A 4,957-nucleotide genomic window follows, 5' to 3' on the forward strand; every position below is an offset into this window, starting at 1 on the left:
AAAGTACTGTAGGCCTATGTGCGCTGCGCAGATTAGCTCTGCATACTGTGTCTTCAATGGGGCCACTCTGGTCACCATTCAGGTCACAGACCTGTGTGAACTGTACTTTGGTCATACCAGTAAATGTTGGTTCATTATTTAGTTAATATTCATGAAAAGATCAAATTTGGCAATAGGCAGCACAGTTCCAATGAGCAGCATAGTTGCAATACCTACTCTGGCCACCATCCTACACAGTCCACCTTTAAATATTTATTTAGGGGCTTGGGTGCAGTGAAGAGCTGGACAGGAAACGAGTGGGAGAGAGAGATGGGGGAGGATCTGGAAATGACCTCGGGCCGGAATCGAACCCGGGTCCCCGGTGTAACAGTGCAGTGCCCTACCATCTGAGCCACAGCTGGGGCATTTATGCACAATTTGGCAGGCAAACAGTAGGCTAATGTTAGGGCACAAACTAACTAAGACATTTAATTTCTTACAAGATTTAGCTTTAACATCCCATAGCAAGACTCAGCCCTCTGAACAGCCCTTTACACACAAATGCCAGTGGTAGGCTATCCCTACTGTACATTTCTCCTTTACATTTATTGTATTCATCAGCTATAAACATCAGAGCATGTATAATTACATTCGTTATAAATCAGATGTATTTTTATTTAATATAATTGTGGTGACTATGCATTCTCAGATGGGTTTCAGTGTGGTTGTGTAACCATACAGCATTGTAAGATGTCTTTGTGTTGTGTTTAAAGTTGGACTGTAAATATAGTTGACANATTACAGTTTTTCTTGATTGCTTTGACACAGTTGTCACTCCAAAAAGCACATTTTCATACCAGTTCACGCAACGGGCTAACCAGTGAAAACGATTGTCCAAACACAACATCTTTGTTTGCAAAAGGCTACTATGTTTCCAAAATATTTAACATATGCAATAAAAGCAAACTCTGTCTTCAGTCCAATACACAATGCATAGCAATGTATGAACACTCCCAGTCAGTCATTACACAATGGTCGTAAAAATCCAAAACACGGCTATCATGCTCACACAATTTGCCGATACTTAACACTGTTGTCAATTACAAAACTTTCCAGCCAGTTCCATTGTTGTTTCTTTTACTTAGCCAGCTACTCTGCTTGATCAGGATCTACTGATTGAGAGATCAGCCTGATCTCCAAAAATTCCGTGCTCCTGGACACGGATATTAAGGACACTCAATCCGTGTCCAGGAGCACGGATTTTGCCAAAATTCTGTGCTCCTGGACACGGAATTGTTTTCCGTGATGGGCACATGGAAGTGCTTTCTATATTCCCACAGCACTGTGTTAAGTCTATCATTAGAAAATACATACCAAATGCTAATCCTAAACAAAATAAAGCTACAGAAATTTAAGTTGTGCCCTGACCAAAACATTCCCTAACCTTAACCTGTCATTAAAGACATATTTTTGAGAAATACCTTTTCCAGTTGGTTATCAAATTCATATAATGAATGAAAGAATACTAGCTGTGCCCAGACCAAAACAACCCCTAAACCTAACCTGTCAGTAAGATTTTTTTTTTTTGAGAAAAAAAACTTGAAATTAGAAAAATCCTGAAAAAACACAAGACTGTGGAAACATAGAACTGTGGGAGCACTTCTGTGTGTCCATCACGGAAAATAATTCTGTGTCCAGGAGCACGGAATTTTGGCAAAATCCGTGCTCCTGGACACGGATTTCGTGTCCTTAACATCCGTGTCCAGGAGCACGGAATTTTTGGAGATCATGTTGATTTGCATATCATAAATAACTGAGCTCATGTAAAGTAGTGTGCTGTTGGCTCATACGACTCTGGAGCCTGCGTGTGTTATTACTGTAGGCTATGTAATGGTACAGCAGAGAGGATAGTAGCCACCATGCTAAACCTGCCCCAACAACTCACTATTCAGATTCAAACAGGAAAACAAGCTCTACACCAGTGCAGGGCTGAGTCAAAGAAAAGGCCCTGGCATTCCTGTAATTGACCCCCTGAATTGTGCTCCTCCCTCTGGGGAAAAAAATCAACAGAATCAGCCTCAGAGGGTTTTCAGCCCCCCGGGAAATGCCCTGTATGCAATCCTTTTGATTTAGGATATGACTCGCCATTGAAGGATGGCCATGTTAGGGTTAACTTTTTAGGATCACATGTGATTGACCAGACAACATTGTATCCTGCATGAAATGACCTATTCTCATTTGCAAACTGGATGGTGAATGAAGAATAGTCCCCCACAGTGGTGTAGTCTACTTTTTTGTAGTGGGTATACTGTATATTTGAGCATTTTTGAAGTGGGTATAGGCCTACTGTATATATTTGTGCTATTCTAAATAATGGATCGATCGATTTTAGGTGGGTATACTGAAATCTCTGAAATTTTGAAGTGAGTATACCGGTAATCCATATACCTGCGTTCTACTTAGACTACACTACTGGTCCCCCAAAAATTGCTGTGACTAGACTGAGAGCGGGAAAATGTAATTGTTTTCTCCACGGAGGCGGGGCATCAGCAAAACGTGGGGCCACAAGCACATATTGGAATGCACCCTTTGTGTATGTGCGTGTGTCTGTGTGTGAGATAGGCTGTCCCCTAGTGGAGTAACCAACAGCATGCGGTCGAGAAAAGGCCTGAGTCAGATAGTGGTGCTGTAGTGTTTATTTAAAACAAACAGGTACACACTGGTTCATGTATTTGATATATGTATTATATATTTATGTATTTGAACTTGGGTCATATATTTCCATAAATTACAAACATGCAGTACCTTCATACTTCATACAATCGAAACAATGAAGAAGCCTGTCAGTTAATTTATATTGGTAATATTTCTTTTAAAACAAATAGATGAACATTGGTTCATATTTTCCATCAAATAACAGCACACATACAGTATATGCTGGCGTGCCCATACCAACACACATGCAGCAACAATTGTTCAGTTCATAGTGAAACATTAACTCTGGGCCCATATTTCAGGTTACAGCGTGGGGATATCATAAACAGTCACATTATCTCTGGAGTCCTTTGGCCAGATTGAAGTTGTTGTTCTGCAGGAAGGGTCCAGTTTTCTGGTACGCTTCAGGTTACTTCTTGATCGACTAAGGAGCCAGTGCAGCGTCTGGATTAGTTCAGGTAAGAGCGGCTGACCTAAGAGACAATACAACTGGACACTTCAACTGTCAAATTCTGTTAGTATGAGTGTATTGTGTTGTCCAGATATTAATTTTTAGTTAGTTAGTTTAAGTTAGGCCTACTAGCATTTTAATTGTCAGATTTTGTCAGTATGAGTGTATTTTGTTGTTCAGATATTAATGATATTTTTATTAACCCATTTTCCACGGGAGGATGACTGTCCAGCAGGGTTAAATCAGTAACTAGCATTTTAATTGTCAGATTGTGTGAGTATGAGTTTATTGGGTTGCACAGAAAGTGCTCTGTGTTATTTTATTAACGCATTTCCCATGGGAATAACAGCAGGGTTAAATCAGTAACTAGCATTTTAATTGTCAGATTGTGTCTATTTGAGTGTATTGGGTTGCACAGAAAGTGCTCTGTGTTATTGTTTCCACTGATTGTCATCTGAACGTGTTGCGCTCTTGTTGTGATCCAGGGCTGGGTGCTGGGTTGTTGATATTGTGTGTGGCTGCATAGGCCTACAGTCCAGAACTGTAACTCTCACATGTTGTCTATTTGAATGTCCTGTATTATGCTGTAAAGTGTTCTTTTTTATTGTTTTATCTGGCTACGTACAGTAAATGTTGTGTAAATGTAAATGAGGGAGAGAGAGAGAGAGAGAGAGAGAGATAGATAGATAGATAGAGAGGGAGAGAGAGAGAGATAGAGGGAGAGAGAGAGGCAGGGTGAACACAGGAGAGAGTCAGCACACTGCAGGGGGTACATGGAAAATGTTCATGATAGCTGCCACAATACGCACACGTCGTGTTACTTGCCGTGGTGTTTATTAAGACTTTTCCTTATTACACTGTGTAATATAACTGATGACGTACATCATCCATACATCATCACATTACAGTAGCCTAAGACAAACATTGAGGATACTGAGTACTAGCTACATGTTGTGTTGTACAGCATCAGGGCTACATGTTGTGTTGTTGTAAGCCAGGGCTACATGTTGTGTTGTAAGCCAGGGCTACATGTTGTGTTGTTGTAAGCCAGGGCTACATGTTGTGTTGTACAGCATCAGGGCTACATGTTGTGTTGTACAGCATCAGGGCTACATGTTGTGTTGTAAGCCAGGGCTACATGTTGTGTTGTAAGCCAGGGCTACATGTTGTGTTGTTGTAAGCCAGGGCTACATGTTGTGTTGTTGTAAGCCAGGGCTACATGTTGTGTTGTTGTAAGCCAGGGCTACATGTTGTGTTGTACAGCATCAGGGCTACATGTTGTGTTGTTGTAAGCCAGGGCTACATGTTGTGTTGTTGTAAGCCAGGGCTACATGTTGTGTTGTTGTAAGCCAGGGCTACATGTTGTGTTGTACAGCATCAGGGCTACATGTTGTGTTGTAAGCCAGGGCTACATGTTGTGTTGTAAGCCAGGGCTACATGTTGTGTTGTACAGCATCAGGGCTACATGTTGTGTTTCTGATATTGTGTGAGGCTGCATATTGTAGTTCAGTGCGATAGTTAACTGCAGCGCCACTAGATCTGCTAGAAATGACTGCTGATGGTCTTTACTGGTCTTGGCTGATGGGGCCTAATAGACCTGAAATAGCCTGTTGCCCTTTCACTGTATTGAAGAGTAGTAGACTTACACATATTGTTTACCAAATGCTGTATCATGTTAATTGTCCAGATTTTGCCTGTTTGAGTGTATTATGCTGCACAAAAATTGCTCTGTGGTATTATTTTGTCATCTGCTTACCACGTGAGAGTGAATGTAGGCCAGGGTCTCGAGGGTCGCCTTCTATATAGACCGCT

Source organism: Engraulis encrasicolus, unplaced genomic scaffold, assembly GCF_034702125.1.
Source record: "Engraulis encrasicolus isolate BLACKSEA-1 unplaced genomic scaffold, IST_EnEncr_1.0 scaffold_141_np1212, whole genome shotgun sequence".
Classification (NCBI taxonomy): domain Eukaryota; kingdom Metazoa; phylum Chordata; class Actinopteri; order Clupeiformes; family Engraulidae; genus Engraulis; species Engraulis encrasicolus.